Raw genomic sequence first — 21,749 nt, 5'->3', positions numbered from 1 at the left:
TTAAAAGACGGTTTTGAAAGATCACGATCCTTACATTATTTTTGGAAATAAAGTAAGTATATGGATACTAGTGACACATGAAAATGTTGTAAATAAATATTTTTGTAAAATATGTTCACAAGTTGTGAACATCTAAAAATCCCGAGAATGAGATTTTAAATAAAGTAAACGCACTTTGAAGGGTAACTAAACCCACTAAACGCCATACCAAGTTACTACGCGTTTTGTATGGAACATCAAGTTCATGTTGGTTTGTAAATAGAATAGTTTGTTCTTGGTAAATTTTTGTTGATTGTTGAATGATTTTTGGAAAAGAAAATGATATGCTTATTAGCATGGACACCTCCATTTACAAAGGAAACTCTGGCGAAATTTTCTAAAAATTCCAACACTTAGAAAATAATTTTCTAAACAAGCGTTACAAGTATATTTTATAACTTGTGTTTCGAATATAAACTTCACCATAATTTTTGTAACAAATACATAGTGTCGGAGGTTGGTTTTTGTAAATAAAAATGGGTAAATATATATTTAGAATATATATATCTTATACTAGAACACTTGTGTGGATACTTGTTTATTTTGTGAGATAGTTATATTATTTTCGGGTAAAATAATATAACTTAATAAAGTACCTTAACATTAGAATTGTGTGGTAAGTTATTGAAGTAATGAGTAGATAAACCGTACGTAGGATACGTGTTATGCATGAGAAACTGATTGTTATCTGTACCTTATTAGGACATGCTTGATTTCCTGATTATTTGAGTAATTAATCTAACCGAGCAAACCAAGGTGAGTTCACACACTTTTTAAGGCATGGGATTCCCAGTGGTTGGGAATGGGTTAAAGAATTAAAACGGAACCTACATATCCTCCTTGGGTAGGATATGTACCGCCATCCTCCATGGGTAGGATGCCAATATTAATCCTGCGCATTCTCCTTGGGTAGAATACGTACGTTCGTCCTCCTTGGGTAGGACAACCACCTTAAAACTTACTAGACAAAATTCTATCATTAAGTCCCTCATTTTATATCGACTTAATCGCCGAGGCCAATGGCGAGCGAGTCATTAGTTAATAGCGCTATTAGGTTTAACAAACCTCACACCGTGCCAGTCGGACAGGCGTGTACTAATGGACTATGGCAAACTGTCAATGATGATAGACATTGACGTAGGACACAACTTATTTTCGTTAGTAGTCGATGTGGTAACGGTCTAGTGGTTCACATGGGGAAGCCCCCACTGATTATGGATATGGTTTGGGTAATAAAGAAGGAACTGGTTAATCATATTTTAGACTATGGGGTAACCCCCACGGCAAGTAAGGCAGCAAAAGACAAACCATGTTTTCGGAAACAGCTTAAAACTAAACAACCAACTGTGAACTCACTCAACTTTGTTGTTGACTCGAGTCGTTGTTACATGCCTTCCAGGTCGTTATGTTGGTGCAGTTGTCTGTCGACTTTATCTTCGTTCGAGTCTTAGTATAGGGCTGTTTGTACAGTGCACGGAAATCGAGGATACTTGTATTAAGGCTGATTCCGCTCGAAATGACATTGTGTCATTTGGAGCGAAATCACCATAAATCCTGATTCCGCTCCTGTTGTTTAGTCTATGATTCCGCTCCTATGTGTAAAGTCTGCTTCTGCTCGAAATGCACATGCATGTTCGAGCGGAACCCTAAGCCTATATATAGGCAGATATGAGCGAAATCAGGAAATTGAGGTCTTGTATGTAACGGCGAAGCCCTGTCAAATCGTCTCCAGCTTGTATATTGTTAGCAGATCAATAAACAGAGACAAAATTAGTGATTTCTAGTGTTAAACAAGCTAAACAAAGACAGAATCAATGAATTCCGCCTCTGATTCTGTCTGAGCACTCTTCTGATCGACTCGTTAGGTCATCTCGCGATCCTACAAGTGGTATCAGAGCTCAGGAGGAAGAGTTCTTTCTGTTTAGCTCGTTTTCGCTGGAAAATTCTGATTCCTACACCTTCTTTCATCTCTACAGAAAGTTTTAAAGGCCAAAACTGGTTCAAATTTTCACAGACTGTGTAAAATTGACAATTAACAAACCCTTGAGAGTTTCAGCATAAAATACGACTTAAAACTCATTAAAAATGGTTCGAAACCTGATTCCGCTCGAAACAGCATTTGGTTGATTCCGCTCGTAATTCTGAGCGAAATTAGGTTTTCATTTGAAAAGTTTTAATTCCACTCCAAACGGTAGAAGCGGAATCAGTGATTCCGCTCGAATCTTCTGATTTCGCTCGTGATTCACTTGTGATTCCGCTCCTGAGGTGATTCCACCCGGAATTATCTGTTGATTTTGCTCTAAATTGTCAACTTCTGATTCCGCTCGAGGGATAATTTCTGATTTTGCTCCAAGGGATTAAAATCTGATTTCGCTTGAGGGTTAACTGTGATTCCGCTCGAAGTGAATCATCCTGATTCCGCTCGAGGCTTACCAAGTGATTCCGCTCCAAAGGGTTTTCTACTTGAAAACTCTAATTTCGCTTGACATGTTGTTTTGTGAGAAAACTTGTTGGGATTGTTTAAAAGATGAGAATGATGTTTGATGAAGAGGAAAATTATTATTTTGAGAGTTTTAATAATTGGAATCGAGGATTTATAGATGAGAGTTATAGAAATGTGAAAAAGGATGTTCGGGTAAAAAGTTTTAAATATTTTGTGTGCTTGAAAAATGAAACATTGGGTGATCTAGAAACCGATATAATGTTTTACTAGGTTACCTAAAAAATCATGAGATTTTCTTATCAGATGCTGAAAAAATAACAAAGTTTGCTGATGCATTACCTATTGAATGGAGTGAATGTTTGAGATGAGCAAAAGGATTGTTGAATGTATTAGAGCAAAATATGTTATGAAATACGATATGAAGAGGGGTTGTTATATTGATGAGAATGCGGATCCTCTTGATTTCGTTAAAATTTTTTGTGCAGGTACATTCAGGACAAAGGAAGAAGAAGCTTCAAAAATTGAAGAATCTGTGAAGTTTGGATCTTCAAGTTCTAAATCAGTGTGCTCTAAATGTGACAGCTTTAAGACTGAAAATGACAAACTCTTGAAAGATGCGGAAAGTTTGACTTTGGAAGTCAAAAAGTTGAATGATAAGAAGCAAGTTGATGATTATATACAGATTCTTGTTTTGCAGGGAGATTGTGAAAAACTGAAAGATGAAAATGACAAACTGTTAAGTAGTTTGAACAATTTGACATTGGAAAACAAGAAACTGAAAGAAAGTACAAAAATCTTTGATGATAAAATCAAAAGTTTTGAAAATGAAAAATTAAAAATGGTAAAAGAATTTCAAAGTCAAATAAAAATTCTTGAAGATGGGAGAAATATTTTTAGTAAAAATAACATCGAAAAGCAAAAAATGATAAATTCCCATCTTCAGAAAATTATTAGACTTGAAAAAGAAGGTGAAAGTGCTCGAAAGAAAATCAAAGAGTTAGAAGAAAATTTTTTTGAAAGCAAACAGAAATCTTCAGAAAATGAAAATTTCTGGATAAAGCTTGAAAACAAAAATTTAAAAGCAAATGAAACAAAATTTTAAGAACAGATAAAAGTTTTGGAAAATGAAAAATCTGTTCTTAAAAACATGAAAATTGAAAATGAAAAATCAATCAAGTCTCATCTTGAGAGAATATCTCAGCTTGAGAATGAAGCAGAGAATTCAAGAGCTACAATTAATGAGCTTGAAAAGAAATTGAAAGGTTTTGTGACATCATCTAAGTTTTTGAATATCCCCTGTCCAAAACCGATCAATTCTGTTTCAATAAGTGACAATGTCACAAACTTTGACAATGTCAAAGTAGAGGATTGTGATGAAGGAGCTGATGATGAAAATGAAAAACAAAAAATATTTTTGAAATTAAAAGAAAAATTTCAAGAAACTGTTTTACATTCTACTGAAAAAGGTGAATGCTCTATGCAGAAACCTTTGAAGAAGACTATAGAACAAAAACAAAAAATTAAAAATTTGAAAAATTCCCAAAAAGATAATAAAAGTTCATCAGTTCAGTCATCCAATCATATTCAAAAATCACAAAAATTGGAAAACAAAAACTCAAAAATAGTTGGTGAAAAGTGGTGCAGGTTTGACCACAGTGCTTCAAAGCCAAATCCAGTTTTCAGGAGGAGTGATGATTACCACAAACCCAGACAATGCTATGATCTGAGCATCTGGTGTGAAAGTGGTGAATGGTACGATAACATAATGTGTTACACTTGTGGAGTGAGAGGACACATTGCTGTTAACTGCCAGAGTTGGAGATATGAGACGAGAAGATGCTATAACTGCCAAATCAGAGGTCACATTCCCAGAGCTTACCCAAGGAGATCAAATGAAAGATCGAGGGCTAATTCTCAGAAAATGGCAAAGATTCCAGTCAATGTCAAGCCCAAAGAACAGAAGGTTCAAAAACCTAAAGTTCAAGAATAGACAATTCAAGAAAAGAAAGTTAAACTTTCACAGGGGCAGAAAGACAGACTGAGAAAGAAGAGGAAGAAGGCGCGAGAGTATTTGGAGAAGATTTTGTCCTAGGATACAAAAGGAAAATCAGATAAAAAATCTGATAAACCAATTTGCTCTTTAAAGACTGACAAACTGAGTTCATCAGATACAAATCTGAGGACAGACAGGTTAAAAAGGAAAGAGAAAATGGTCGGCGATGAATCTGACGGGTCGAAGTCAGACAAGCCACCTGCAGGCGATGAATCTGACAGGTCAAAGTCAGACAAGCCATGTGCAGGCAATGATTCTGGTTCGTCAAAGCCAGAGGAGCCATTGGTTGAGGTAAAAAGTGGAGATTCCGGTTTGACAATGAATGATGAAAATTTTCCATCATTGTCAAAAGGAATTTCAAAAACACCCAAGGATCGTCAGGCTTGGGTGAAACTTTTCAAATGAAAAACCTAACTTGCCGGAGTTCCCAGGTTGGTAAGCGTGGAACATGAATCGGCATCTTTCTTGAGAAATTTCACTCTCGTGATTTTTCGTCTTACATGTGGTAAACTAGGGACATTAAGTTGTACTTGATTTTCTACAAGTGGTGTTGAGTTTTTAAAACCGGAAATGATAAATCTTTCATGTGTTTGAGAAACAAAGTGATGAAGTGACCCCAAACCTACAAGTGGTTGATAAACAAACTAATTTTTCCGGAAAAACCATTTTGATTAAAACAAACTTAAGTGTTTTGAAATCATAATGGGAAAATAGTTTGTTGAAAGGGGGAGTTCTGATTGTTTACGCCAGGTGGGATGGAAAATTGAAGTGATTCTCATCAAGTTGTCAAGTTTGTACAGTTTGTTTCAAATTTTCCAAGAAAATCAAAATTGAAACATATTTTGATTTTAGGGGGAGTAAAATTTTTTAAAAAATTAGAAAATTTGAAAATGTCAAAAACATGAAAAATTTAAAAATGATTTTTGCTGAAACAAGAGGAAATGATAGTACATCAGTAGACTATCACAACATGCTAAAGAAATGTAAAGTTAAAAATGTGATAAACAATCTCACTGTGGATGTGTCAGTAGGTTTTTGCACATTTAGTAGATTGTGACGAGATATAAACCTAAAAATTCAAACTTGCTTATTCTGTGGGTAACAACTTCTTGGATATATAGGTAACCCCTGAAATCTTGTTTGAAAGGTCCCTTATTTTGAGATACTAGGTCTTTATGCTCAGTGATATCTGGGGTATTATACCGGGACTTCTGCTGAATGGAAATTCTAACCTAGTCCCCGTATAATGCTTTCTGCAAAATGCTTGAAATACAGCAAAAGCCCTCAGCAAAAATGATTAAACAATAAAATTGATAATCATTGCTGTTGAAGAAAAGATCCTCTAAAGGGGACACACCAAAAGTCGAAGCCGTCATCTCTCTGCGTATACGGAAGTATCGACCTGAGCTCTCACGGCCCTCGCAATTTAACCCCTTTACAAATATCATCTGTGGTATACTCACCTGTAAGACTGAATATTGGGATCTGGATACAGGAGTATATTCAAGTGGTGGGACACACGAATAAGTTTAAGTAATTAAGACACTAATAGCGTATCTCGAAACAGTTGAAATTTGTGTGAAAATTTAAGAGGACAAACATACTGACAATCTAGGTGAATTGTTTAGAACTTAAAATGAAATCAAGCTTAACGGTGCTTGTGATGTGTCTCAAAACTGATATGATCCTCTTTCACAAACTCACAAAAAATAGTGTTTGTACATATTTCATTTCTGCATTTCAGTTTACATATTTTGAAAAATCCAAAAAGATTTTTGACAACTGATGTTGAAGAGCTGATTTTCAAAATTCCAAAGGCTAAACATGATGAACAGTTGGGTTGGATAATTGATTTGAAATGTTTAAAATGATTCATTAAGTTGAATCAGAATTTAGAATGATTCAAATTTTTGGAAAAGTTTTTTAATGAGTAAATCCTCAAATGTTTAGATGATTCATTAATTTGAATCACAATATTTTTTGTTATATGTTTGAGAGTTTGAGGTGTGTAGGTGATGGAAAGGTTTCTGATCCTGTTGCTTCGAAAAGCCAGGAGATGCATCAGAACCTGCGGAGAGCTTAATTAGAGAAAAAAGCCTGGATATAATTTCAAAGGTGATAAGAAATTCCAGACAGCGATCCCAGCTTGGTGAAAGAGGGAGTCTGACGAGAGTTAGAGCCAGAGAAAGATCCGGGTACATGATTCCAGGAAAAGTTCCTGAAGAAGACCGATCAAGATTGAAGAGTTGTCATGATTTGTAGGATCGATCTCGGCCCTGTTTGAGTCGTTCAGAGAAGTTCGTATCCGAATTAAGAGACGGAAACTAATAATCCGGTGCTATTCAAGCTGTATTCAGTTTAAACTTGCTGTTTTATTGATATTGAACGCAATTACAAGGTTTGACAGCACTTCAGCAGCATGCCGGAACAAAATACACCATAAACTGTCTGTCTTGGTTTGCTCTAAACACCCCCTATATATACTGAGTTGGGTTCGCTTATATGAACATTCATATAAGCGAACCTGGCTTCATGCCATATAAGCGAATCCAGTCAATGACCGAATAAGCGAACCTAGACAATATATGACACATGAGCGGACCTAACCTAGTGACTGATAAGCGAACCCTATACAAACATGTATTTCTAGGTTTCCGTGCCATATTTGATCTGTTCAACTTCAAGACTCAATGAAAGACGTAGTCAGCAGACGTAAGTGCACCAACAGACTCCCCCTCGGATGTTGACGGAGTCTTCATAGAGTCTTCACACATGTCAATCTACTATCTTCATCAGTCGACAACCTGCCTCTGAAATATCTGTCACTTCAAGAATCCTCATTCTCTATCTTCATCATCAACAAACTCTTCTTTCTTGAATGTTGACACAGTGTTTTCAGACTCCCCCTCTCACACAGCTGGGATCGTAGTCTGGAATTCACAACGTCATCAGGTTCAAAATCGTAACCTGGCACTTCAGCATAAACCTGCACAATCTCTACCTAACTATAAGTTTCTATTATTAAAAATTAAACTTTCAAACTTTTCAGAAACTTTGTTGATAAGCTATAATAATGATTTTGCATTCAGAATCGATTACTAGCTCTTTTGCAAACAAAATTAACAACTTCACATACACTCTCCCAAACCAGTTCTTCAAGTTTAGCACTTTGAATTTCAAAAATCAGCATCTTAACACCAGTTGTCAAAAATCTTTTTGACTTTTTCAAAACTTATGCTAAAACACACCAAAAATCTTTTTGGATTTTCAGAATTAAAAAATAGAAAAACAGAAAACAACTATTTACAGACAATATTTTTGTGAGTTTGTGCAAGAGGATCATATCAGTTGTGAAACATATCACTAACACCGTTAAGCTTGATTACATATTGAGTTCTAAACAATTTACCTAGATTATCAGTATGTTTGTCCACTTAAATTTTCACACAGATTTCAATTGAATCGAGATACGATATTAATGTTTTAGAGACTTAAACTTAATTGTGTATGACTCCACTTGAATATACTCCCGTATCCAGATCCCAAATATTCAGTCTTACAGGTGAGTATACCACAGATGATATCTGTAAAGGGGTAGATGCGAAACCGTGAGAGCTCAGGTCAGAACTTCCGTTCAGCAGAGAGATGACGGCTCGACTTTTGGTGGGTCCCCTTTAGAGGATCTTTTATTACAACAGCAAAGATTATCAATTTTATTGTTTAATCAGATTGCTGAGGGCGAGCTTATGTTTCAAAGCTTTTAGCAGAATGTATTATTCGGGGACTAGGTCAGTATTTCCATAGAGCAGAAGTCCCGGAATAATACCCCAGATATCACTGAGTATAAAGACCTAGTATCTCAGAATACGGGACCTTTCAAACAAGATTTCGGGGGTTACCCATATATCCAAGAATAGTTACCCACGAATTAAGTAAGTTTGATTTAGGTTTATATCTCTTTTCAATTTACTAAATGTGCGAAAATCTACTGACACATCCGCAGTAAGATTGTTTATCACAATTTGACTTTACAATTCTTTAGCGTGCTGTGATAGTCTACTGATGTACTATCATTTCCTCTTTTATGCAACAAAAACTCATTTTTCTGTTTTATCATGTTTTTGGCTTTTTCAAATTTTCTGATGTTTTTGGATTTTCTAAAAATTCTTACTCCCCCTAAAATTCAAATACATCTAAAGAAAATTGAAAAACAAACTATACAGAAACATGACAACTGATATCAAAACACCTCTCTCCATCCGTTTGGCTTAAACAATCAGAACTCCCCCTCACAACAAAACTATTTTCCCATAATGATTTCAAAACACTTAAGTTTGTTTTAATCAGAATGGTTTTTCCGGAAAATAAGTTTAGTTGTTTTTACCTTTTGTAAAATTGGGGTTCAAATCATCATATTGTTTTTACCAATCTTCTGAATAATAGTTAACTTAAGTTCAATTTAATGACCTTGATTTAACCACTTGTAGGATCAACTGGTTCTCATTCCTAACTACTTATAGCCTCCGCAAACATACAACCACTTGTAGGTTTAGCAATTAAGCTATTCAAACCTGTTTTTCAACCAATTACCATCTTTTGGTTGAATTTTCAAGATGCCGATTCCTACTCCTCGCTTACAAACCTGGGAGTTCCGGCAAGTCCTGCAAAACCTCAAACACAGATTAAGAAGGATGCCGATTCATGATCCACAATACCAACTAGGGATCTCCGGCAAGTCAGGATTTTATTCTTGAAAAAATATATCCACCCAAGCCTGACCTTCCTTGGGTGTAACCTCATCGTTTTCATCGTTCCTTTTAACTGACTTGTAAACCCATCCTTTGGAAGCATAAAAATCCTTAATGCTTTGAGCCTTACCACTGACCATTTTTCCAAAGGTGCGTTTTACATTTCCGTTGAAAGTTTTTTCAACATCAATTTTCTTCTTGTCAGAATAAAATTGATTTGAAATTTCAACTTTTCGAATTTTAGATTTGTAATTTTTAGCATTCAGTGGCGGAAAATTCACATCGTCCACTTTCGGAATTTTGCTTACAATCTTTTTCTCAACATGTGGCTCCTCTGATTTTATGGAATCAGAATCATCACCAGACTTTTTACCTGAACCTTTTACAACCCATTTCTGATTTGGCACATTATCTTTCCTTTTTGAAGCACTCTTTGAACATTCTCCTTTCTCAAAAGTTGAATTTTCAAAGCCAGTGATCTTCCGGGTTGACAGTTCCGTCTTTTCAACAATTATTTCTTTCATTTTTCTTGAGACTTCTTGTTTTGGTTGAAAGGTCTTTGGACAATCTTTCACAACATGACCCACAGCTTTACACTGAAAACAAGATCTCTTTTCAACCTTCTTTGGATCTTCCTTCTTATTCATATCCTCTTGCTTTTTAGCAAGGAATTCTTGATTCGTCTGATTTCTGAATGATTTTTCTTTTTCAGCTTCTGTAGTTTTTCCTGCAACAAACATTGTTTTTGGTTTATAAACTTTTTCATTTTTATAGTTTTTCTGTGGAACAAAACCAAGACCTTTCTTTTTGAAATTACGATTATGGTTTGATTTCTGTTGGAAACAATAACCACAATTGTAACCCATTTTCTTGTTAATTCGTTGTTGATCTCTTGAAGTGTATTGATTAGATTTTCCATTAAGATTTAAATCTTTTATTTCAGAAATATTAATTTCTGTTATTTTGAAAACCTTTTGAACCATGTCAAGTCTAACACTTCTTATTGGAAAACTCTCGTCAGAATATAATTTGTCAGAACTTTTCAAAGTATATGCCACTTTGACCGATTCATCATTCAAATTAGACTTCGAAAGTAAAAATTCTTTATCATAAACCCGTTTGTCCTTTTTATTTGTTGGCTTTGACGCACTGGACCCAGACTTTGACTCGAGTTTTGACTTCGGTTTTGATTCCTCATTGTCATCTGTGTCTAACACCTGATCGACCATACTTTTTATCAACTTTGACTCATGATCAGTGTCTGAAGACGTATATGTGACATCAATACTTTCTGGTAAGTTATCCGACGACCCAGACTCCCATTTCAAAAATATCGCTTTATTGACTCTTTCTGAATTTGGATTTCGAGGTGAATATCCATTTTCGACCGGGGGCGGACATCTATTGTAGGATACACTCGGTTTCTTACCAGAAGCTTTCAACTTTTCTTCAACATTTGTCACAAACTTTTCTTCATCCGATGTCTGCTCTTCTTTGAACGTATTCAAATCTTTCACCACCGGATAAATCCTGTCAACCACAAAAGTAGAACATGAGTAACTATCTAATAATTTCTTAATTTTCTCAGTTTCTATCTTTTGTGTTGCCAACTCAAGCTCGAGATCTGCACATTTCTTTATGTTAAAGTTTGCCGTATCAAGCTGTCTCAGATAAGCTATCTTCAAAGTATTCATAGCTTCAGCTTGTTCACCATCAGAATCTGTATATTTGTTGATTTCTCTGTTCATAGTATCATATGATTCTTTCAACTTATGAATATTGTGCAGCAGCTCATTGTTCTGCTTAATCAGCGAATCACAGTTCATGCACTTTTCTTGGACCATGATCGGTTCAGCATCCACTTTAACCTCAAACTCAGGAACCTCTTTCACTGTCCTGCTTGATTGTAAAAATTCAGCTCTTCTCATCTTTTCAGCTTTAGCTTCTTCCTTCAATCTCTCTTCCTCTTCTGCCTCTTCTCTATTCCTTCTTCGTTTTTCTTCAGCAGCTTCCATGACTTTTCTGCACCTTTCTGCACATTTCAAATCATAAGCATTAGCAAAGAAAGCATGAGAAGTGTTTTTGGACATCTCTTTGGCCATAAGATCTTGATCTGGACAAAAATCATCCCAAGTAAAACCTTCTGCCAACTTCTCATCATCTTGTTCAGCCAAACACACTTTGCTGTCTTTTGGAAGATACTTATCCCAGGTAAAATTATCATATTTTCCCTGACTAACAACACATGCTCTTTTCGAATTATCCATTACATCTCTCCCATGAGCTGTTTGTGCCTGCTGCTGTGCTGGTGGTGTGATTTGACGATAAATGGCCTTCTTGTGATAGTCATTGTTTCCAAAAGGATTCTGGGCACCGGTAGCTTCACGGTTTTTGCACTCCCTCTTGAAATGCCCCTTCTCCCTACAACGAAAACACGTAACCTTAGATTTATCAAAACCCAAAGCTGAAACATTTGCATCACGAAAATCATCACGGCCAGTAATTTGTTTAAACTTTTCAGCACGTCTCATCACACTCGCCATACACCATTTTATATCCATCAATTCCATTTCCTCAACATCAATTTGATCGTAATCCTCTTTCGTGAGCATTGGATTACCGATCTTTCCTGCAACAAAGCAACTATAAGACTCTAAAATCATCCCTAACAAAGACATTTGATTTTTTGCAATATCTTTAGTGTAGTCTTGATCATTTTCAAGGCTTAAAACAATGTTACACTGAAGTTTTCTACCATTCTTTGTTACAGAGATGTTAGGATCATAAGATGAAAATCTTGTGCTATTTGATCCTTGAGACGCCTTCTTCTCAGGAGAATCTTTAACACTGTAAGCAGTTTCGATCTTTGAAGAATATTTTGTTGAATCAGTAGCACCATGCTTATAGTACAGACTGATATCCTGTTCTCCATCGTAGTTCTTCATCCTAGCGATCTTCCTCTGCTCCATCTCTTGAGCTTCCAGATGCTTTATGAAGTCTCCTAGTGTCATCTTTTTATATTCTGCTTTGTTGGACCTCAGCATCATCAAAAATGTTCCCCATGTTTCATATGGAAGCGCATCTGCAAGTTTTTCAATCAACTCATCAGTATCTTTCTTAGTACCTAACTTTGTCATATTTCTCACCAAGTTACAATATCTATCAATAATTTGCTTGGTGTTTTCATTTTTCAATCCCCGAAACAAATCAAATTCTTTCTTCGTGAGAGACATTTTGTTCTTTAACATATCATCACTGCCCGTAAACTTTGCTTCCAATTCTGTCCACATTGAATATGCAATTCTGTCATGTTGAAGCAGTATCAAGATATCTTCTTTTATAGCTTGCTGAAGCAGACTCACCATAAGCTTTTCATCGCGATATTTCTTTTTATCTGCTGTACTCATCTCTCTAAGTGTTAATGGAGTACCATTCACAACATCATTCTTTGTGGGCTTAACATATGGCTCTTCAGTGTGTTCCCAAGCATCTAGATGATAAGCTTCAACCCAATTTCCGAACCGTTCCGACCACACGTTATAATCATCAATATCCATGAGTTTAGGTGGTCTTTGAGACGTTCCGGTTTCATTGTCGATCAAAGCACTTTGAGTAATTGAGGTTGGAGTAGCAAAAGCGTTATAAAATTCAGTATCCATCGTTCACAACTATGAAATTTTAACACTTCGTTCACAAAATCAAAACTGACACAAGAGCGATCCTATAACTGTTCCCAAAAGTGAACCAATACAGTGTCTTTATGCGCGGACCAACTGTTTGAACAAATCAGCGAACCAGGTGAAATAGCCAATGAGCGGATCAATGAATTGTCCGAATAAGCGGACCAACTAAACAAACCGGTCGAGCGGATCTCTTGATTGGACCAGAAAAGCGAACCAAACAACTAAACCATTCGAGCGAACCGATCAATTTACCGGATAAGCGGACCAGTTGATTTTGGAGCGGACCAATCTGATGTCTTTGGAGCGGACCAGTGTAGTGATTTGGAGCGAACCTGTCCGGTAATTTCAAGCGAACCAGTCCCTTTGAGCAAACCAGATATGCTGATGTCACTTTTTTGAGCAAAACTGTAAAAGCAAACCCCCTAAAAATCAACTTTCTAGGTCGATTTTAGATTTGAAAACTTCAAGGGTTTGTTAATTCATGATTCCGAGTGCACTGTGTGATTTTGAGCTGGTTTTACCGTAAAAAATTTTGAAAACGTGAAGAAAATGTAGAAAATCAGAAGAAATGCAGCTAAAATGGCAAGAACTCCTCCTCCTGAGCTCTGATACCACTTGTAGGATTGATCTCGGCCATGTTTGAGTCGTTCAGAGAAGTTCATATCCGAATTAAGAGGCGGAAACTAATAATCCGGTGCTATTCAAGCTGTATTCACTTTAAACTTGCTGTTTTATTGATATTGAACGCGATTACAAGGTTTAACAGCACTTCAGCAGCATGCCGGAACAAAATACACCATAAACTGTCTGTCTTGGTTCGCTCTAAACATCCCCTATATATACTGAGTTGGGTTCGCTTATATGAACATTCATATAAGCGAACCTGGCTTCATGCCATATAAGCGAATCCAGTCAATGACCGAATAAGCGAACCTAGACAATATATGACACATGAGCGGACCTAACCTAGTGACTGATAAGCGAACCCTATACAAACATGTATTTCTAGGTTTCCGTGCCATATTTGATCTGTTCAACTTCAAGACTCAATGAAAGACGTAGTCAGCAGACGTAAGTGCACCAACATGATTGAAGACTCTCACTGAAGATTCCGTCAACATTCAAGGGGGAGTCTGTTGGTGCAGTTGTCTGTCGACTTCATCTTCGTTCGAGTCTTAGTATAGGGCTGATTGTACAGTGCACGAAAATCGAGGATACTTGTATTAAGGCTGATTCCGCTCGAAATGACATTGTGTCATTTGGAGCGAAATCACCATAAATCCTGATTCCGCTCCTGTTGTTTAGTCTCTGATTCCGCTCCTATGTGTAAAGTCTGATTCCGCTCGAAATGCACATGCATGTTCGAGCGGAACCCCAAGCCTATATATAGGCAGTTATGAGCGAAATCACGGAATTGAGGTCTTGTATGTAACGGCGAAGCCCTGTTAAATCGTCTCCAGCTTGTATATTGTTAGCAGATTAATAAACAGAGACAAAATTAGTGTTTTCTAGTGTTAAACAAGCTAAACAAAGACAGAATCAATGAATTCCGCCTCTGATTCTGTCTGAGCACTCTTCTGATCGACTCGTTAGGTCGTCTCGCGATCCTACACGTTAGATGCTTATGGAGCTTGCACGAGGAGGAGGTCGTTGTGGGATATGGACTGTTATGTCCCGTGCTAAACATTTAATCCTTATGAACTTATTAAACTCACGTATTGGACTTTAAACTTATGAACTATGGAACTTATGTTTTGGACTTACGTTTTATGCTTCCACTGTTAACTTAAAGTCGGTTACCTTCTTTAGGTCACCAATTATATTGTGGTTGGTTTTATTTACTTAATTACGTTGTTCAATATGATTGGTGGCTCGATCCTGGTCATGTCACGCCTCCAAGTGGTGATACTCCGCATTGTGGATTTTGGGGGTGTGACAGATTGGTATCAGAGCCATTGGTTAAAGTGAACTTGGTTTTAAAAAGGGAAAAGCTTTTGGACAAAACCAGACTATAACTTGTACAGTGCTCAACGATCCACAACGACGCTTCACTCCACGTGCAAGACTCGACACAATAGGTGGTATGATTTATGTTTATATTGTCAGTTAGATAGTTCACACTGTGCATTAATTAACGTGATAATTGCTATTTGAACCTTGCGTGCTTACTCTCTACTGTCGTCCCACACTTACGCACTTTCGCGACACTTTTCTCACTTACGTTGCTTCGTTGTGAAGATCATGAACGGATGCGGGGGACGTATCAACCTAACTCAAGCCCAGTTGACGGCTTTGATCAATGAACGAGTTGCTGAGACACTCGCAGCTGTCCCTGCAGGAGGTATAACCTGCCATATCAACCCATCTTAGGACGTTTAGATCCTACCCTCGCAAACCAACCCTCGTGCTTAACCTTGTCTTTTATTCTCGCACAACAGGTCAACATGCTCAGCCTCCTGTGTGCACGTTCAAAACATTCATGGATTGCCGACCTAGTACTTTCAGCGGCACAGAAGGAGCTATAGGCCTTCTTCACTGGTTCGAGAAGCTTGAGTTTGTTTTTGAGATGTGTGAATGCCCTGAAGATCGTAGGGTGAAATTTGCTACTTGAACGCTTGAAGGTGCTGCGTTAACCTGGTGGAAAGCACAGGTTCAACTGCTAGGGCTGGCGGTTGCTAATGCCACCCCATGGAATGACTTCAAAGATTTGATCAAGGAAGAGTAATGTAGTCGTGACGACATCCACAAGCTAGAGGTGGAATTTTTCAATCTGAAAATGACAGGGTCGGAAATTGAGGCGTATACGAAGAGGTCAAACGAGCTGGCCATCTTGTGTCCTACTATGGTGGACCCTCCCATCAAACGTATTGAGCTGTACCTCAAGGGTCTTGTACCAGAGATTCAGAGTCACGTGACTTCAGCTAACCTGGGTACCATTCAGCAAATCATCCGGTTGGCTCATTGTCTCACTGATCAGGCAGTTGAACAGAACAAGCTGCCCAAGCGTATCAGCGCTACTATTACAGATGCTCCCAGTGATAACAAGCGCAAGTGGGATGGAAATTCGGGCAAAGGTTCTACTTCAGTTCAGTCTCAGTCCCAGCAGCGAAAGACATATGAGTACAGGAGCCCCGGTCAGCAGTCTTCTTGGAATCAAGGTCAGGGTGGGTACAAGGGAAATCACTCTAAGTGCAATCGATGTAATTTGCACCACAGCGGGCAGTGCCACAAGGGTCGTTGCCTGAGGTGTAACAAGTTTGGTCATGAAGCAAAGGATTGCAGGAGCACGCGACCAGCAAATCAGAATCGCCAACAACAACAAGCTCCACAAAACCACCAGCAGCAGCAATATTAAGGCAATAAAGGATGCTTTCAGTGTGGCTCTGAAGGCCACTTTAAGAGGAACTGTCCTCAGCTGAACCAGAATCAGAACAACGACAACCAAGGAAACGGGAACAATAATGGAGGCAACAATGGAGGCAACAACAGGGGTAATAATAATGGCAATGGCGCCCGAGGTCATGCCTTCGTTATTGGTCAGGGTGATGCAAGGAATGATCCCAACGTTGTGATGGGTAAGTTTCTTCTGGACGACTTCTTTGTTACTGGTTTATTTGATTTGGGTGCCGATACTAGTTATGTGTCGTTAAAAGTTAGCCAACACTTCTGAACACCAAACACACGGTAGAACTAGCAAACGGTAAAAGTCTTGAAGCCACACACATAGTTAAGGGTTGTAACCTCGTCCTAGCTGGTCAGACTTTCTCTATCGATCTTATTCCTATCGTTCTGGGTAGTTTCGACGTTGTTATTGGGATGGATTGGTTATCTCATCAGCAAGCGGAAATTCTTTGCAACGAGAAGATTGTCCGCATCCCTCGTTCTAGTAAAGAACCCCTCGTAATACGTAACGACAAGAGTGGTGCTGTTGTGGGCATCATCTCTTTCCTTAAGGCCCAGAAGTGTTTGCGAAAGGGTCACATTGCTATTCTAGCCCTCGTTTCTGATACATCCTCGGAAGAAAGGAAGATAGAAGACATACCTATTGTACGTGATTTTCCTGAGGTATTTCCTGAGGAATTACCTGGTCTTCCACCTCATCGTCAAGTTGAGTTTCAAATCGAGCTAGCTCCTGGAGCAGCGCCCATAGCTCGAGCACCTTATCGTCTAGCTCCATCAGAACTTGAAGAACTGTCCGCGCAACTACAAGAACTCTTGGAAAAGGGTTTCATACGTCCTAGCTCTTTGCCTTGGGGAGCTCCAGTGTTATTCATGAAGAAGAAAAACGGTACCTTCAGAATGTGTATTGACTACCGCGAACTCAACAAGGTGACCGTGAAGAATCGTTATCCTCTTCCACGCATTGATGACTTATTTGACCAGTTACAAGGGTCGAGTTTCTATTCCAAGATTGACCGAAGGTCAGGCTACCATCAACTGAGAGTCCGAGACGAGGATATCTCTAAGACAGCATTCAGGACTCGTTATGGGCATTACGAGTTTCTGGTTATGCCTTCGGATTGACGAATGCACCTGCGGTCTTCATGGATCTCATGAACCGAGTGTGCAAACCTTACCTAGATAAGTTTGTCATAGTTCTCATCGACGATATCCTGATCTATTCGAAGAGTCAGGAGGAACACGAGCAACATCTACGACTTATTCTGGAACTCCTTCGAGCAGAGCAGTTGTATGCCAAATTTTCGAAATGTGATTTCTGGCTTCGCGAAGTCCACTTTCTAGGCCACGTGGTAAACAAGGATGGGATTCATGTGGATCCATCCAAGGTTGACTCGATCAAGAACTGGCCTACACCCCGCACACCGACAGAAATCCGCCAATTCTTAGGTTTGGCAGGATATCACAGAAGGTTTATCAAGGATTTCTCAAAGATTGCATAACCTCTCACTACACTGACTCAGAAAGGTGTCACCTATCGTTGGGGTGATGTACAGGAATCTGCGTTTCAGCACTTAAAAGATAGACTTTGTAGCGCGCCTATCCTCTCATTGCCTGAAGGCACAGATGATTTTGTGGTTTATTGCGACGCTTCCATCCAAGGACTTGGTTGCGTGTTGATGCAATGTGACAAGGTCATTGCCTACGCATCGCGCCATCTTAAAGTTCACAAAAGGAACTACACTACGCACGACTTGGAATTGGGAGCAGTTGTTTTCGCACTTAAGATATGGAGACATTACCTGTACGGTACCAAGTGCACCATTTACACCGATCACAGGAGTCTCGAGCATATCTTCAAGCAAAAGGAGTTAAATATGCGACAACGCCAATGGGTCGAGCTCTTGAACGATTATGAATGCGCTATCAAATATCATCCGCACAAGGCCAATGTTGTGGCCGATGCCCTCAGTCGAAAGGATACTATACTTAAGCGTGTACGTGCGTTACAGCTTACCATTCACTCTAGCCTTCCCGCTCAAATACGAGATGCTCAGGTTGAAGCGTTGAAAGCAGAGAACATCAGGGCTGAGTCCTTACGAGGATCGAGGCAGCGGTTAGAACAAAAGGAAGACGGCGCCTACTATGTAACAGGGCGCATCTGGGTCCCATTTTACGGAAACTTACGCGAGCTTGTGATGGACGAAGTGCACAAGTCTCGTTACTCAGTACATCCTGGTTCGGATAAGATGCACCACGACCTAAAGACTACCTACTGGTGGCCTGGTATGAAAGCCAACATAGCAACCTACGTCAGTAAATGCTTGACTTGTACTAGGGTCAAGGTCGAACACCAGAAACCATCAGGCCCACTTCAACAACCAGAGATACCTAAATGGAAATGGGAGCAAATTTCCATGGATTTCGTTACTGGTCTGCCTAGATCTCAACGAGGAAATGATACCATTTGGGTGACCGTGGATCGACTGACCAAGTCTGCACATTTTCTGGCTATCAAGGAAACGGATAAGTTTTCTACTCTAGCAGACGTCTACCTAAAAGAACTGGTATCAAGGCACGGAGTGCCAACCTCCATCATTTCTGATCGTGACTCACGTTTTACATCTGAATTGTGGCAAGCTATGCACAAGTCCTTTAGTTCTCGATTAGACATGAGCACGACATATCATCCACAGACGAATGGGCAATCTGAACGCACCATCCAAATCCTTGAAGACATGCTTAGGGCATGTGTAATCGACTTTGGCAATGGCTGGGAAAAACATCTCCCGTTAGTGGAGTTTTCGTATAACAATAGTTACCACACCAGTATCTAGGCCGCTCCGTTCGAGGCATTGTACGGACGAAAGTGCCGATCACCTCTTTGTTGGGCAGAGGTTGGCGACAGTCAAATCACTGGCCCAGAACTTGTAGTAGATACAACCGAGAAGATTGCTCGGATACGACAACGAATGGTGGCAGCTGGTGACCGTCAGAAAAGCTATGCTGATAAGCGAAGAAAGCCACTCGAGTTCCAGGTTGGGGATCGAGTGCTACTTAAAGTCTCACCATGGAAAGGTGTAGTTCGTTTTGGCAAACGAGGCAAACTCAATCCGCGTTATGTCGGACCGTTCGAAATCATTGAGAAAATTGGCAAAGTCGCTTACAAGTTGAATCTTGTTAGTGCACCTACGTCTGCTGACTACGTCTTTCATCAAGTCATGAAGATTGAGAAGATCGGAAATGACACGGAATCCTAGAATAGTGTTTTGTATATGGATCGCTCATATGTACATAGTTCTAGGGTCGCTTTTGTGTCATAGATGTTCTGGATCGCTTATAGGGTTATATCCTGGATCGCTTATATGGTAAATATGTAGGATCGCTCATACGGCATGTCGTATGAGCGACCCAAGATGTCTATATATACTAGAGCGATCCACAACACATAGATAACGGTGTAATTGTTCCGGTACTCTGCCGAAGTGCTGTCTGATCGTGTAAACTTGCAAGAAATCAATACAACAGCAATATTAAAGTGAATACAGCGTGAATAGCACCGAATTATTAGTTTCCGCCTCTTAATTCGGATACGAACTTCTCTGAACGACTCGTGAGGTCAGAAAACGATCCTACAAGTGGTATCAGAGCTCAGGAGGAGGAGTTCTTGCCATTTTAGCTGCTATTCTTCTGATTTTCTACACTTACTTCACTTTTTCAAAAAATTTTCCGGTAAAACAAGCTCAAAATCACACAGTACACTCGAAAACATGAATTAACAAATCCGTGAAGTTTTCAGAACTAAAATCGAAGTAGAAACAGAGATTTTAGGAGATTTGTTAATTCAGGATCGCTCAAAAGGTGACATCAGCTTCTGGACCGCTTCAAATTACATGTTTGGATCGCTCCAAGAGATAGTTTCTAGTTGGATCGCTCGAAAGTTTAATCTTTGAACCGCTCGAGTTGACTTCTGGATCGCTTATTGATACATTGGTTGAACCGCTCTTATTGACTGATCTTGGACCGCTCGAATTAAAATTGCCTGGATCGCTCGAAATAGCATTCCTGGACCGCTCGAACATACAAGTTTGAAAGATAGACACTGATTTTTATAATGCTTTTGCTACCCCGGCCTCGATTACGCAAAGTGCTTTGATCGAAAATGAAACCGAAACGTCTCAAAAACCACCAAAACTCATGGATATTGATGATTACAACGTGTGGTCGGAACGATTCGGAAATTGGGTTGAAGCTTATCATCTTGATGCGTGGGAACACACCGAGGAACCATATGTTAAACCAGTTAAAAATGGTGTGCAACTAACACTTCGAGATATGAGTACAGATGAGAAAAAGAAATATCGGGATGGGAAGCTTATGGTGAGTCTACTTCAGCAAGCGATAAAAGAAGATATTCTGATCTTGCTTCAACATGACGGAACTGCATATTCGATATGGACAGAATTGGAGGCCAAGTTTACAGGAAGTGACGATATGTTAAAGAACAAAATGTCTCTCATGAAGAAAGAATTTGACTTGTTTCGGGGATTGAAAAATGAAACCACCAAACAAATTATTGATCGATACTGTAATTTGGTGAGAAATATGACAAAATTGGGCGTTAAGAAAGATACTGATGAATTAATTGAAAAACTTGTAGATGCGCTTCCATATGAAATCTGGGGAACATTCTTGATGATGCTGAAGTCCAACAAAGTGGAATATAAAAAGATGAAACTCGGAGACTTTATAAAGCATTTAGAAGCCCAAGAGATGGAGCAGTGAAAGATCGCTAGGATGAAAAATTACGATGGAGAGCATGATATCAGTTTATACTACAAGCATGGTGTTACTGATTCAACAAAGTTCTCTCCTAAGATCGAAACTGCTTACAGTGTTAAAGATTCTGTTGAAAAGAAGACATCTCAAGGATCAAGCAACAGCACAAGATTTTCAACTTTCGATCCTAACATTTCTGTAACAAAGAATGGTAGAAAACTTCAGTGTAACATTGTGTTAAGCCTTGAAAATGATCAAGACTACACTGAAGATATTGCTAAAAATCAAATGTGTTTGTTAGGGATGATTTTAGAGTCTTATAGTTGTTTTGTTGCAGGAAAGATCGGAAATCCAATGCTTACGAAAGAGGATTACGATCAGATTGATGCTGAAGAAATGGAATTGATGGATATTAAATGGTGTATGGCGAGTGTGATGAGACGTGCTGAAAAGTTTAAACAAATTACCGGCCGTGATGACTTTCGTGATGCAAACGTTTCAGCTTTAGGTTTTGATAAATCTAAAGTTACATGTTTTCGTTGCAGGGAGAAGGGGCATTTCAAGAGGGAATGCAAAAACCGTGAAGCTACCGGTGCCCAGAATCC

Source organism: Helianthus annuus, chromosome 14, assembly GCF_002127325.2.
Source record: "Helianthus annuus cultivar XRQ/B chromosome 14, HanXRQr2.0-SUNRISE, whole genome shotgun sequence".
Lineage (NCBI taxonomy): Eukaryota > Viridiplantae > Streptophyta > Magnoliopsida > Asterales > Asteraceae > Helianthus > Helianthus annuus.
This window is presented reverse-complemented; position numbering follows the sequence as displayed.